The sequence below is a fragment of the Eulemur rufifrons genome, chromosome 19, assembly GCF_041146395.1.
Source record: "Eulemur rufifrons isolate Redbay chromosome 19, OSU_ERuf_1, whole genome shotgun sequence".
NCBI lineage: Eukaryota > Metazoa > Chordata > Mammalia > Primates > Lemuridae > Eulemur > Eulemur rufifrons.
In genome coordinates, this window is record NC_091001.1 from 63,000,173 (window position 1) to 63,015,825 (window position 15,653).

At 39.3% G+C, this 15,653-nt stretch overlaps 1 long non-coding RNA gene across 1 annotated transcript in view; it reads left to right on the forward strand.

The window, feature by feature from the left end:
• LOC138400119 (uncharacterized) overlaps positions 1 to 6,636 on the forward strand; it is a 95,396-nt gene extending 88,760 nt beyond the window's left edge. The window contains exon 4 of the long non-coding RNA XR_011236209.1: positions 5,726 to 6,636. This is a non-coding gene — a long non-coding RNA (uncharacterized lncRNA). The remainder of the gene's footprint in view (positions 1 to 5,725) is intronic.
• Positions 6,637 to 15,653: the final 9,017 nt, after the last annotated feature.

Consider the following 15,653-nt stretch of genomic DNA (forward strand, 5'->3'; position numbering starts at 1 on the left):
CTGTAGTTTCCTTTTATTCTGCTGAAGCATCCTCTCATCTCAGTACTTAGCTGGGTTATCAGACATGATGATGGAAGTCTGCTGCAGGGGCAGTCTAACTTCTGAGAGTGTCTGGGAATTAGGGCACCTCTGACTTGGTGCCTTCCTAATACTCGGGGCCTGTCTGTATATTATGCTTATTATCACACTGTGTTATAATTATCTATCTATGTATGATTCTCCTGCATTACACTGTGAATTTCTGGAGAATGCCAGACATAAAACAGATCCCCACTGAATAAGTAAATGAGTGAATAAGTGAATGAATACGGGTGCTCAGTCATGCCTATCATTCAGCCCTGCCTGTCTGTAGTCAAGAAGATTGTGAGATGGAGGCCTGCGCACTGCCTGCATGTTCCAGAGGAAACTGAATGAAACAGAAAAAGACAGAATTTTGCATTTGCAGTCTGAGTCATGCAGGTGAAGATGTGTCTGCAGGCTTAATGCAAAATACCCAAGTCTGTGTGGTTTCCAGTTCTATGTAAGCTTATTTTAATTTTTTTTTTAGAGATTATTTACCATAATCAGCCATAGTTTTAGGCACAAAATTGTTTCATGTAAGAGAGAGGATGAACTGATTTCAGTGAGCTTTCTGAATGAAGACCAGTGAGCCTAATAGTGAGTGAGCTTTGGAGTGGGACAGAGGCTGGGCTTGTGCTGAGTCTGCTAATTCAGTTCACTCACTCAAAGCCAACAAAGCGCAGGAAGCCAGTTTCTATTCTTCAGGCAGTGGAATGCTGGAGGCTGGGATGCTGACCAGTGTCATTATCCCATGTAGGTAGTGAGGGTAAAAAAAGGCAAGAGCTGGAAGTACTTTTTGTTTGGTCTGGACAGATGGGATGAGGGACAGTACAGGTGACACTGCCTGATAGACAGATTGACAAGATGAGGCAAGGCAGAGATGAGTGTGAGGAAATGTTTGACGTTCTACTCCCCAGCCAGTTATGACTATCCACATACTAGGAAAGAGAGCAAGGATTCAAATGCTTTGAAAGAACAAAAAGAAATAAGAATACATGAATATAATTCCTTAGCTTTGGCAGGTAGACTGCAAAGCCAAAGGCAAATGGAGACTTTTGCCAGATGGATTCTGATTTATTAAATCTCAACTAGTCACAGTTCTATGGAGTTGGAGTTAGACAAATATTGTCTGGAATTTCTCTCTCTAGACCTTTAAGTTGGCTCTTCTCAGTGAATCATGCCGAGAATGGGTTACAGGTGTGCTCAGGCTACTGTTGTCCTTACTCCTGGGGGCACTTGGCTGGGCGGGGATGGCTGAGACCCTCAGACTGGTTGCCCTGGACCAACAGACGTCCTAACCATTTATCCTGTGTCGTGGATTCCAAAATGCACGTTCCCCGCCCCCACCCTCATTTAGCCTCTCTGAAATCTGAATGTGTTTTTCTGGCAATATTTTACAATCACTTTTGGCCAGGTGGTAGTGATGAGGTGGTTGTCATTGCCTGCATATGCCAAAACCTGGTCACAGCTGTTCGTATTGTCCTAACTTCAGTTGAGTGATGTGTGTTGTACTGCTGGCCTTGGGTTGAGTTTCCCTTAAAGTGTCTTCAATAAAATATGCTACGATTCAGCCTTGAAACAAAATAGTTATTATGTACACAAAAAGGCAGGGAAACAGAGAAGTAGATATAAATGCGATATTGATAGAGTAAAACATGTCACAGAAAAGATGAACAATCAAATGCTTTATGAGTTCCGAGGAAAGGAAGGTGCCCGCCAATAGAAAAAGCCTATCAGAAACCAAGCTCTGCAATGAAAGGTTGGAGACATTGGTTTTTTTCTTTCTCAGTGAGATGTCATCATTTTCTGTGTGTGCCATGGTGAACCATGGCTGGCCATAATTTTCCCTTCATTCAAGCTCTCTGGTAAAGAAATAATTTGAATTCAACTTAAAAATTTTAAATTATTAGAATAGCAATATTGACTGTGTTAAAGAAGAGCTACCTTGAAATTGTTTTACCCTTTCTTGTATGCAGTATTTACTTTTATCTAATTTCAGTTTAGCCTTACATGCTAAAGACGCAACTGAACCACTGGCCCTGGAAGCAGTTCAAGCCCAGGCAATTTCCATAAGCAGTGAGCACTGGGTCCAGCCCTGCTGTTCCCGGTGGGAATGCTGGGAAGCTCTCAGAGGGTTAGAGTCAACAGGCCCTTTCTGTATTGTCTGTGCTATCTGCAATGCACACTTTATACCGACTGCATGAAATTAAACAGGATACAACCTCTCTTATTTTTTGGTGTTGTAATTGGAGGCCAGCCTCCCACTAGCACGGGCTTCTTCATCAACACAGGATGGGTCATTCTGAAAACACAACTTTAAGCTATAAATTAAAAAATCATGTCATTTTAGGTAGAAAGGATCTTGAGATGATTTAATTCAACTCTTTTAATTTATAGATGAGTAAACTAAAGCCCAAAGAAACGAAATGGCCACCTGGGATTTCACGGTTTATCCGTGGTAGCAAATAGTCCTTCTGCCCCAGGTGCGGTGTCCAGCCACCATCACACACTTGGACCCTGCAAGGCAAATTTTCACATAAAGTGTAAAACTTTTTGTGTGTTTTGGTTATGTCTAAGACTTTATTAGATCCAATTCTTCTAAGTCTTTGTTCTGTTAGCACCGATAAGCATTTATTGAAATTTCACCACTGGGTAGGGACTTAATCCCAGCTCAAAAGTACACTCTTCCATCTCAGAATTTTTTTATTTCTAAGTAATTATGACCTTGATGACTTTCAATGTTCATCTTTTAATCTTGTTTTAATTTTCCCAATAAAAAATGTAAACCTGGAAAAACGTCACAGTCCCTCTTAGATTTAAAAATGTATCAGCATGGCTCTAACCAGGAGGATAGAGATGGGAAGAGGAGGTAGCAAAAGTCATTCTCTCCTCCCTACCCCACTCCTTCCAACAGAATTGACAATATATCACAGAGGCCTATTAAACCAATAAACACATGCTGGATGGACTAACCCACCTTACTGACTTTAGGATATGACATTTAAGGGCTTGTGAAAAAAGAGCAGAGAGGGTTCACCAATATATCTTAGTATACAGCAATGTGAGGTCAACTTTGCCTTGTTTTTTTCTGTTTTGCAGCAGATGAGTCTTCAAAACCAAAATTGAAAAGAATACATTTACAGTATGTGGTGTGTATATGTATGTTTGTGAGTGTGCTATAACATGTGTGTTTAAATACAGACATACACACCTATGTCCTTTACACATGACATAGATTTTTCTTCCCCCATAGGGATCTTAAATTTAAGAATACCATTGTCCAGTATTTCCACAAAAGCCTGAATTAAGCATCTTCCTTCTCTCTATAGAACTTTACATTTCCTTGAAATAGTTGTTCTCAAAATTAACCTCATCTTGGTTGTATAGTTTACCTAGAGTATAAAGTATTTTTTCAAATAAAAAATATGAAAATAAGAAAGAACTTAAGAGAGAAAACAACAAAAGAAAGTGAGAAGGAAAAGAAAGAAATTCTCTTCCCTGAAATCAAAAAGAAGGGACATGATAAAATCTAAGGACCTTTCAGAATCACGTCAGAAAGCCTGGTGTCTGGAAAGATGACACATGCTGGATGTTGACACTGAAACTCATGGCCGGAATCACTATAAAAAGAAATAATATGTATATTACAAATCTGCCTCTTGACAATCTACAGAGAAATGTTATTAGAATGAACAATGAATTCAATAAAAGTGATTATGTGCAAATCCCATTCAAAATAGAAATATTTTATTTTACTTGACGCTACCTATGTCTATTTTACAACATGAGAAGCTTTGCTAGATGTTTTTTGGAAAATGTTTGTTGTTGTTTTAAAAATCTCTGGGAAGATAATTCAAAGCATATGGGAAGCCGTGCTGAGCCGTGGAGTGAGCACGAGCGCAGAGTTGAGGTGGTGGAATGTCCAGTCCCTGATAGGGACTTGCTGGGTGCCTTACACAGCCAGCTCCAGGGTGGGCAGGCCTGGGTCTGTGCGTCCCAAAATGTGAAAGGGCTGGCTAAGATCATTGCTATGATTACTTCTAGCTTCAACAGTCTGCGGTTCATCTGCTTGTCTTGCCTGATAAAAGCCGTCTGGAACCTTCAGCATGAATGAAGGTACAAAATAGCCATTTGATCATAAGAACAAATTTTAGCCGGAAAATTTTTTGAAATTTCTTTCCATTGAAAATCCTGTTCTGGCTTCCATTACCAGCATAAACACTTGCAAAGAAATCAAATTTGTCAACTTTTAGATCCAGTCATTATCAGGGCATCATATTTTCAAAATACCATATGGGATCGTTCCCCCTTTATACAATGAAGCATCCAAGTTAAATGTCCACTTGGGCTCTCTCTTTTTAGCTCTCATGTCTTAGTCATTTAAAGAACAATGCCTTTGAGTAACAGAGTTATTCTTTCCTTCTGATTTTTTTTTCTTACAAAATTCAGTTTCCTGGGCAGCTTGTAAAGGGAAAATTGAATCATGAGATGTTACCACAGAAGAGGGCACCATGCTACTTTTAATATTAGCCCCTTTTAATCTGGGTAAGGTCATCTAACTTTTCTGATTTTTGCCTAGGGAGAACTTCCCCCCACTTTTTAAAAAAAACATATATCCTTTTGTCTGGTTGGCCAGTAATTGACTTTGTCCCTTTTTTCATTTATTTCCCTGTCTCCTGGTTGTAGCATCTTCTCCCCGGAGTCTCAGGTTAGAAGTTTTCCCTTTTGTGAAACCATGACAGGTGCCTAATTGAATGATGAATGTCCCTTTATTACTCTGTAATTGAACTGCCAGCTTTTTGATTGGTTTGTAGAGATGTTCCCCCCCTCATCAGGCACTGCAGGGGGCTTGGTAGTTGGCAGTCTGGTCCTACACTCCATCTGTCTAATCCCATCTAGCCCCCACTTGCTTTTTGGGGGGTGGTGATAGAGGTAGGGAGTGAGGGGGAGGGAAGTCATAATAAATTATGCTAATTCGATGTGGCTCTGACAATGAGAAGATCCTATTGTTCCGTGCATCTTGGGGGTAAATGCTTGAAGACATTTTGTCGTCATGGGTGCCTAGCCTGACAGCCCCAGGATGAAGATTAATGGGCCTCACCTGAGTGACAGAACAGGGGATTGTGGGGAAGAGAGGGTCATTCATCATACTCTGACAGGTGTCATTCAATCCGACAGCAGCTCCACCATCACCCAGCTAGCAGTTCCATTTTTCTGCCAGTTAAGCAAGGAGTTTAATAACATCTCCAGAATTAAAACTCATTCTTTGTAGCAGCTCTGACAGCTGAAAATAAGAAAATCAATTCTTCACATGTTATAGCACAGTTAACTGACTGGGGCTTTGACTCTAATTTAGTCTTTGGGCTGCATTTCAAGCAAGAGCTTTTTGTAAGACATCATCTATTAAAATTTACCGATAGTGCTAACTTTGGGGTTGTTATTTTTGTGGGTGCATCAGAGATTCAGGTTTTCATACCCAGTGTCATTTTATCCACTGCGTGCTGAAACACAGCCCTGCAGTAGCTGGTTCTCTGCTACTTTATCCTCATTAACAATGTTTACTGCTTCTCTCTTCATTAATATTGATCCCCTCCCCAACTACCAGGAACAATAAGACAGACACTAATTTGAAACATTTGGTATCATTAAACTGTTTGTATTTCAGGTTTCAGGGATCTTGGAAGGCAGAGAAAATGGTTCAAAGATTAAGAAGGGGAGTTAAAACTTGGTGCTTTAGTGTGACCAGATGAATGATGACATGAGGTTGGTAGGTATGGTAGACTGTGAAACATGGCTGCGGATTTCTTTTGTCCCTGTTCTCCTCTGGAGGAAGAGTCTATTTCTCCACCTTTATGAATCTTGGATGTGTGTGCTGCCTGATGTTAGTTTTGAACAATAGAATGTGGCAGAAGTGATGCTGTGTAACTTTAAAGACTGGGGCTCAAGAGAGCTACACTTTCTGCTTTTACTCCTTGTGAAACTTAGCCACCATGTAAGATGTCAGAGGACCACGTAAAATGTCAGTCCACCGTGCCATGAGGAAGCTCAGACTAGCTGCATGAGGAAAGAGAGGCTACATGAAGGTACACTGAGGCATCAGACATGTAACTGAGGCATTCCTGGAACTTTTGACCATTTCAGCAGCCAGCTGGATGCAGCCACATGGAAGCCATCTTGGAAGTTTGAACCCTAGCTGACGCAATACAGAACAGAAGAACAGCCCTACTGAGCACTGCCCAAATTTCTGGCCCACAGAATTGTGAGCAAATAAAATGGTTGTAGTTTAAAGCCATTACATTTGGGGGTTGTTTGTTATATAGCAATGAATAACCAAAACAATGAGTGTGAGACAATGGTGGCACAGTACAAGGGAGCCAGTAAGCAGCTGTTTTCCTGTAACTAAGATGTGGAAGTGTTTTGGTTTTGGAAGCAACATTGTTCCCTGCAAATCCCTGTTTGAGTACCTTTGCCATCTCTGGTTATGCCTTCCCCCAACAGCCTCTTTCTCTTGTATATGACAGAACAGTTTTTCAGTACATTTTGGGGTGGGGGGATTGGTTAAGAGAATCTGTGTCACTGGCCAAAGAGAAATTGTCATATGATTTCTATACTTCTTGGTCCCATCTTTTTCATTTTATACAGCTAGGGTCAAAGAAGGCATCTTTGAAAATTAAATTTCAAAATTGGACTATTTATTCCTTGATATAATGCTAAGCATGGTTAAAGGATTGTGAGTTATATATATATAGATTGATTAAACTAACCCGATTACTGATCAGCTTCACAGGGTGTCATATAGACACAGTACATATAGATAATTATTTTCTTGTGAATTATCTAATTTTATCATAAACAGTAATCAGATTAGCTAAAGACTTTGGTAAAATTATTAGGACATCAAAATAAAAATTGTCTATCTCTGCTGCCTTTAAGGAGACAGCACCGTAATTGTAACTCTTTAGATTTCTGCGTAATTATTTTGGAAAGAACTGGAACAAAAAATGTGATGTGAGGGATAGCTGTTTGTACGAAGAGAAGTTCTATAAAGGCATATGATATAAACACACAGGGAACACGTGAGAACAGTTTTGGATTTTCCAAATCCAAAAGTCATGGATATTTGTTATAGCAGAAGAACATCTAAACTTGGGAAGAAAAGAAGAATCATATAGGGCAATAGCATCTTCCGGAAGGTCTTGAGCCATGGTTAATTCCCAGGAATGAAATAAAAGTAGAGATCACCATGGTAATTTTTATTGTAATTATTTGTACAAGAGAACTTTTCCTTTCCTTGAGAACATCCTTCAAAACAAACATCTGAAAGTTTAGACATTAGATTCATGATGCAATGTCTTTGAAACCAGTAAGTACTATTTGCTTGGAGAGTTTTAAAAAAGAGGCCATATGGCTGAACACTGTTGCTGTGATGTTGAGTGAACTGCCTGTGTTGGCCTTGCCTCCTTAAGAATCCCTGCTGTCCTGAATCTCAAATTGACCTGCAGACTCACATGTCCGTTCAGTGTCAATATCTCCTGATCCCTGAACACTTGTACTTTATAACGTGGTTGATTTGATCACATCTCCTTAGCATCTTTCATGGCTTTCTTCCTGTCTCAGGTTTTGCTATTCCATTTTAACACCAATATCATAAAGGAGTCCCAGCGTGATACCCCACCTTTGGAATAAATGGTGGAACATCTAAGGTTCATTATGTCTGTCTTTTCACTGAGCCCGAAAACCAAGAATTAATTATAAAAAAAAAAATTATCAACTTGTAATCATCTTTCAGCAGCTAGAATAATTAGTTCATTTTAAAGCATCTGGGATGATGCTCCAATACAAAACATACTGTGTTAATTAATGGTTCGTAAAGTAACAGAGAGCCTGGCACATAGCAGGTGCTCAAGAAATGATTATGAATAAATATTTTTAAGCCAATCCATAGTTATCAGCTGCTTACTGACTGTAGCAGTTAGGAGTTTACATAGTATGAAAAAGGTACATTCACTGACTTCTAAAAATATAATTGAAACTAGGCAATTGTAATTCACTGCCCTGAATCTATGGATTTTTTTTAATTGTAACCAAGTACCAGACTTTACCATCTAAATGATGTATTGGAGGTAGAATTTTAGATTAAGAGTGAGAAGAGCCCAGAAACAAACCCACATACATATGGTCAACTGATCTTTGACAAGGGTGCCAAAAATATACAATGGGGAAAGGATAGTCTTTTTAAAAAATGATGTTGGGCAAACTGGACATCCATGTGCAAAAGAATAAAATTGGACTCTCATCTTACACAATACACACATACACACAACAACTCAAAATGGATTAAAGACTTAACCATAAGACCTGAAAGCATAAAACTGTCAGAAGAAAAAAGGGAAAAACCTTATTGACATTGGCCTTTGCAATGATTTTTTAGATATGACACCAAAAGCACAGGTAACAAAAGCAAAAATAGACAGGTGGGATTACATCAAACTAAAAAGCTTCTGCACAGCAAAAGAAACAGTAAAAAAAATGAAAATTCAACCTAAAAATTGGGAGAAAAATATTTACAAACCACAAATATGATAAAGGGCTAATAGCGAAAGTATATAAGGAAATCCTATAACTCATTAGCAAAATACCACATAACTCAATTAAAATAATGAATAGACATTTCTCCACAGAGGATGTACAAATGGCCAATAGGTATATGAAAAGATGTTCAACATCACTAATCATCAGAGAAATTCAAATCAAAATCACAGTGAGATATCACCCTCACATCAGTTAGGACGGCTACTAGCAAAAAGACAGAACGACAACAAGTGTTGGCAAGGATGTGGAGAAAGGGGAACCCTTGGGCACTGTTGTTAGACATGTAAATTAGTATAGCCACTATGAAAAACAGTATGGTAGTTCCTAAGAAAAATTAAAAATTAAGACTATCATATGATCCAGCAATCCCACTTCTGGGTATATAGCCAAAGGAATTGAAATTAAGATCTTGAAAAATATCTGCATTTCCATGTTCATTTCTACATTATTCACAACAGTCAAGACATTAAGCAACCTAAATGTCCATCAGTGGATGAAAGGATAAAGAAAACATGGCATATATTATACACACAATGGAATGTTATTCAACCTTGCAAAAGGAGATACTAATATTGGCAAGAACATGGATGAACCTGGAGGATGTTATGCTAAGTGAAATAAACTAGACACAGAAGGACAAATATTGTACAATCACAATTACGTAAGAAATCAGAAATAGTCAACCTTACAGAAGCAGAGAGTAGAATGGTGGTTACCAGGGCCTGGGGGGAGGATACAAATTTTCAGTTATGCAAGATGAATAAGTTCTAAAGATCTACAGTACAGTGTAGTACCTATAAGTAATAATACTGTATGACATGATTAAAATTTGCTAAGAGGGTAGTTTTTTTCTTTTTTTTCACGATTTTTTTTTATTTTCTTTTTTCTATTTTTTTAAATTTCAGTATATTACAGGGGTACAAATGTTTAGGTTACATATATTGCCTGTGCCCTACCTGAATCAGAGCTTCAAGCGTGTCCATCCCCCAGATGGTGTGCACTGCACCCATTAGGTGTGAATGCATCCATCCCCTCCTCCCCTCCACCTGCCTGACACCTAATTTAATGTTATGACTATTTGTGCACATAAGTGTTGATCAGTTAATACCAATTTGATGGTGAGTACCTGTGGCACTTGCTTTTCCATTCTTGTTACACTCCAGTTAGTAGAATGGGCTCCAGCTCTATCCAGGATAATACAAGAGGTGCTATATCACCATTGTTCTTTGTGGCTGAGTAGAACTCCATGGTATACATATACCACAGTTTATTAATCCACTGATGTATTGATGGGCACTTGAGTTGTTTCCACATCTTTGCAATTGTGAATTGTGCTGCTATAAACATTCTAGTGCAGATGTCTTTTTTATGGAATGTTTTTTTTCCTTTGGGTAGATGCCCAGTAATGGGATTGCTGGATCAAATGATAGTTCTACTTGTAGCTCTTTGAGGCATCTCCATATTATACTTATCAATGTAAAACTAAAAATAAAAGAACATAAATTATAAACATACAAAAAGAGTCAGAAGACTTGGATTTTAGTCACATAGGCTCTGTCACTTAGGAGGTAACTGTGGGCAAGTCACTTCACATCTGTAGCTCAGACAAACCTTATACATAAACATCTATTCCATGACACCTTTACATGTGGCCCCCATTTTTATCAATAATAGACAATTAAAATACATCCTTGGGTTTTGTAAATAATAATGCATACTGTCTCTGGAAGCAGAATCTGTACCAAGGAAGTTCAAAATTTCTTGGGAACAGAAGATGAAGGAGAAGATGGGAATTGAAGAAGAATGAAAAACAGGAGGAAAGAAAAAGAACAGGCACTTCATCATCACAGCTGAAGGACCTAGAGGGCAGGACTCATGGAATCTGACAGCATGAGCAATACTAAAACCTGGGATGACAAATATGAATGCTCAAACCACGAGTGCTCTGATGGCCTTCTTTGCCAGGTGGAAGAGAGCGAATAACCAACCCATTACAAAGATCCAATCAGGCTGACGGTGCCTGTGTGACAGCACCTACTTTGTAGTGTGACATGGAGTTTCCATTCAGGGAAGCCCAGTCAGGGGAGCAGTATTCCAGCGGGTGGGTCTGATGTCAGGGAGGTGGATTCCATCCCACTTACAGCTGCACCGAAGGCTGACTTTGGCAGCAGTTCCTGGGATATAATTTTATAAACAGTCTTTTCTTTCCAGACTTCCAATATGAATTTAGACCTCAGCGCAGATTCTGTCTCACATCTTTATTTTGTGTCATCACATTCTAATCCGATGACAAACAGTTGGTCTGAGATTTCAGTGTATTACTATATTAGTGCAATTTATGTCCTGTGTGGAAGTTGATGATGTGTAAAGACTGCACTGTGGACTCGCCTGGATTCTAATCCAGCACCTAAACGGATAGTGTTGCTTTGGTGATCACAACGGCACTTTATTATGAAATCCAATGGTTAGTTTGTGGTGCTGGCTCACCAGAAGGCACTGGCAGCAATATTAATCACATTTCCCAAAGACCGGGCCAAAGCTCTGCAATTCACCTTGGAATGATCACTCTTATAATTTAGCCTCTGATCATGCCATTTCTGCTTGATAAGTTTTATAGAAATATTATTTTTAAATGTATACTATATCTTAAATAAGCAAGATATATAGAATGGAGTGGCTCCAGCTGAGGAAGGCGGAAGATAACTCCCTAAGTGACTCCTAAGGCCACCACCGTCTAGCCAAGGAGACCGTGGCTGGATTCCCCCTGCTTAGTGAGAGATGCAGAGCTGGATGGCAAACCAATTAGCCCAGTGCATTCTCATTCCAAATCTCCTTCAGTTGTTTTTTTTTAAAGAAATTTCCACCACTTGAAAGCAGTGAGTCTCTTGGCACATCCCAGAAAAAGTAGACCTTAAATAGATGAGCTCAAGAAGAATAGAAAGTAAATCAATTTCCATTTTCACAAGCCTGAGTCTGCTCATTTTCAGAGAGGACGAATCAAGCAGAAAATAGTGCCAAATTACTCATGGTTTAATGACAATTTCACAGAAAAGACAACTGATCTCCAAAGTTGTTATGCTCAGGACCACATCTGGATAGAGGTGGCTAGACCTGGATGGGCTATCGGCGTGAGGACTTCATGCCTCAGGGACCAAGGCCTCCCTCTTGGCTTCCTGGCCTGGTGTGTTCACGCAAACGAGATGCTCCACCTCAGGCAGCTGCACAGAAGCTCTGCAGCGCTCAGTGGGTATTTGTCAAGCGTCCTCGTCGCTGGCCTTTTTATCCTTGCTGAGATAAAAGAGATCAAACAATGTCATGAGATGGTACCTGTAAATTCTCAGCTAGCTCAACTATTTGCACTGGTTTTATAACTTCTTGTTATTCTTGCTAGAACAACAGATATTTTTCAGGCCATCTTCCTTTTCTGGAGAGGTGAGTATATGGGGTTGGGGAAGGATTATTTGCCAATTTTGTTGGACTATTTTAAGACTTTTAAAAGGAAGAAAAGTAGGTGATGAGGCCTTTAATCATGAGACATGACCTCAGTTTTCTCATCACGTTTAACAGGCAGATGTTGCCTTATTGGGCTATTCCTTTCCTTCAACATTGCTCATAGTTATTAGGGATATGATGTCAGTTGAACACCATCAGCAGAAGGATGAGATGATAGTACATTTTCTACAAGTGTGTATCAATTTTCCTATCCCATTGAGCTTGCCTTCATAAAGCTATTTTTATTTTCTCCACAAGAAGCACATCCAAGAGAAATATAACATGAGCCGTAGAGATAAATTTAAATATTACAGTAGTTACATAAAAAACCTAAGAAGAAATAGTGAAAATAATTTTAATAATACATTTTGTTTAACCTAATATATCTAAAATACCACGTCAACATGTAATCTCCAAAAAAAACTAATCATATAGTTCACATTCATTTTTTTCGTACTATGTCTTAGAAATCCAGTATATACAACCCAACTCAGTTTGGACCAGATATATTTTAGTGCTCAGTAGCCACATATGGCCAGTGGCTACCATGACAGCACAGCTCTAGACCACACATGATTACCCCAACTGTGTTCAAAGTGTGTTTGTAATACTAGTTAAAGATTTTGGAATATTCAGAAACAATCAAGCCTATAGATGCCTTCCAGTTTGTCAAGGCACAAAATAAGTACATATAAAGTTGGTTGCCTGCAGGATTCCTTCTCAGTCACATATTTAAACTACAAGGATGGCAATAACCCATAATGAAACCATAAATATTACATTATTGTTATTCCTTTCAATGATACCACAGAAATGTGTACCAAAGCAGAACAATTTACAGCTGTGAAACATACTTTTTATTATTTCTGTCAAAATCATACTATTTCATTTTTTAAAACTAAACAAAATCACTCAATAACTAAGATCTAGTTCAGAATTCTGAAATATTATCTCTAAGATATGAACACAGTTGACATATGGTTAGGGTGTCTGGGTCATGTTTAATTCCACTTATGGTAGTTCTTCCATGTAACAAATTGTGTTTCCAATTCGTATTCACTCTAGTAAGAAGTGATTAGCACTTTGATTTGGTTAGCTAATCAGAATCTAAGGTTTAAGTTGAAAGGAAAAACAGGAAGATATATTTAATTCTGTTATTTGTAAGATGAGAGGGTTGGACTAGAATCAGGGGTTGGCAAATTTTTTCAGTAAAGAGCCAGAGAGTAAATATTTTAGGTTTTGTGGTGCTGTAAGACTCAACTTTGTTGCTGTAGTGGGAAAGCAGCCATAGAATATACATAATTGGATGGGTGTGGCCAGATGTGGCCCAAAGGCTGTAGTGTGATGATCACTGGACTAGGTCAAGGACAATAGGCATGAGCCACTTCTCCTTCCCCCATCTCCCTAAGTGACGTTGGCGTTCTGAGCACAGCATTCCCACCGAGTGTCAGTGCAGCCTCATAGTCCCTTGCAACACTGCTGTAAGTGACTACAAGTCACTTACAGTTGTTGGTATGTGCACTGAGACTTATTTTTTGTTATCCCTAGATGATTTCTAGGATCTTATCTATTTGAGCAACTCTCATTTTTAGTAGGGATATGCACTTTAGTATTTGGAATAAAGAAAAGAGTACTATAAAATATTTTTAAAAGCTTCAATATGAGGTGAAAGGAATTTTTTAAAAATTGTGTTGTTTGAGAAGGAAGCCCTGCCACCTACATTTGTCCTGGCTTAGGCTATAAGCTACCTACTTACCTCAAAGTCAGTCTGTTCTTAGCAGAAAGACTAAATCTCCTCATTGCCATTCAGCCTTTAATTGGAAGAGTGGAATAGCGATGCCATGGGTTATGGTATTGTTTGAGGGAGAGGTCTACTCTCCACACCAGCAGCGGCAACACCTGTAGGTCCATGGAAGGAGCTTTCTGTAGACCCCCAGGGTCAATTTGAATGTAAGGTTGTATGAGGATGGTGACAGGCTTGGGGGGAGGGAGTGAGAATAACAGATATAAATATTCTAGAAGGCACTGGAGATAACCACTCTGTTATCAAAGAAAGAAAGGATTATGTTACTTCTATTTGTTAATGAAGATTTCATAGGGCCTTATTTTTTTTCACTTGAAAACTGTAATTCTAAGACAGAAATTATGAAAAAATTATTAGTACTTTTTTAATTTATTTATTAGTACTTTTTTTGAGGGCCATAGTTTTATTCTACCTATGCTTTCATGCCCTGAATCACGCCTGTGCCATGATTAATACAGAATTGATTATTTTTCAGTTGCAGTGAATGAGTAGGTTTAGCTATCTTATTCCTTTCTAAGGGTGGCTTCTTGGGATGTGGGTCACTGAGTAGAAAACAGCATTAACAACATCCACAATGGCAAGCCAAGGTCATGGCAGAATCTTGGAATGATAAAGCAGAATCACAGGGATCATTCCATTTAAACCCAACATTGTACAGATGAAGGAAGTGAGGTGAGAAAAGTGAAGTGACCTGTTCGAGGGCACTTAGCTAGTGATGACTGAGATCAGAACCCGAATCTCACTCTGCATCTAGTGCTCTATCTGTTCATACTCACAGTAGTGTTTCCCTTCTCTTTGGCAAAAAGTTGGTTCCTCCTTCCAATCGTTCAGTGAAGGTCTTGTAAGTGCCCAGTGTGGTGCCAGCTTCTCTTGCCCAGGTGACCCTACTTAATCTTTCTGAATCCCCATGGAAATTCCCTATTGTTATCTCCATTTTACACCTGGATAAACAGGACCACAGAGGGATGAAGTGATGTGGCCAGGTGACATGGCCAGCAAGTGGCAGAGCTAGAATTACAGTCCAGATCTCTCTATTCCAAATTCAGATCTACTATATTAGATTTGGTAGGAATATTAGCTAAAGCTTAAACTAATTCTCCCACTAGTTAACTAGCAGATGGAAAACAGAACAGGAGTTAATTTAGTGGCTCTGAAACCAGCTGCTTGAATTGTGGTTGTCCCTGTCACCTCTCCCTCTGGTCTCAGGTGCAATGCTATTATCTTAAGGTGGAGCAATGGGTGGGGAACATACAACACAGAGAAGCTGTGACAAATGAGGGCCACTATTAGTCTTTAGGTTCATGGGGTTAGAAAAGACCTAGAGGGCAGGTAATGGAACTCCTTCCTCTTTACAGACTAGCAACTTGATGCTCCAAACTACAAAGCTGCTTTAGTTCTTGATCCTATTAGTTGTGTGGTTGCAGGCAGTTTGTTCTCAATATGTATGTATGGATATAGGCCAAGGGTTGTCCTCAGGAATGTTAATGCCCCTGCACTTCTGGCCTGCCCTCTAGACAGGGAGTCAGAGAGCCCACAGTTTAAAAACAATTCTCGAGGCAGAAAAGTAAGGTGATGCTGCAGGGGACTTGAGGTGGGATGCACCAGTGTTCATGGAAGGGCTCCCCAGAACTATCATTGAGGGGAGCCAAGGGGACGTGGCATTTGCCACAGTCTACCTCCTGCCCCACTCAAGGACACTTGTACT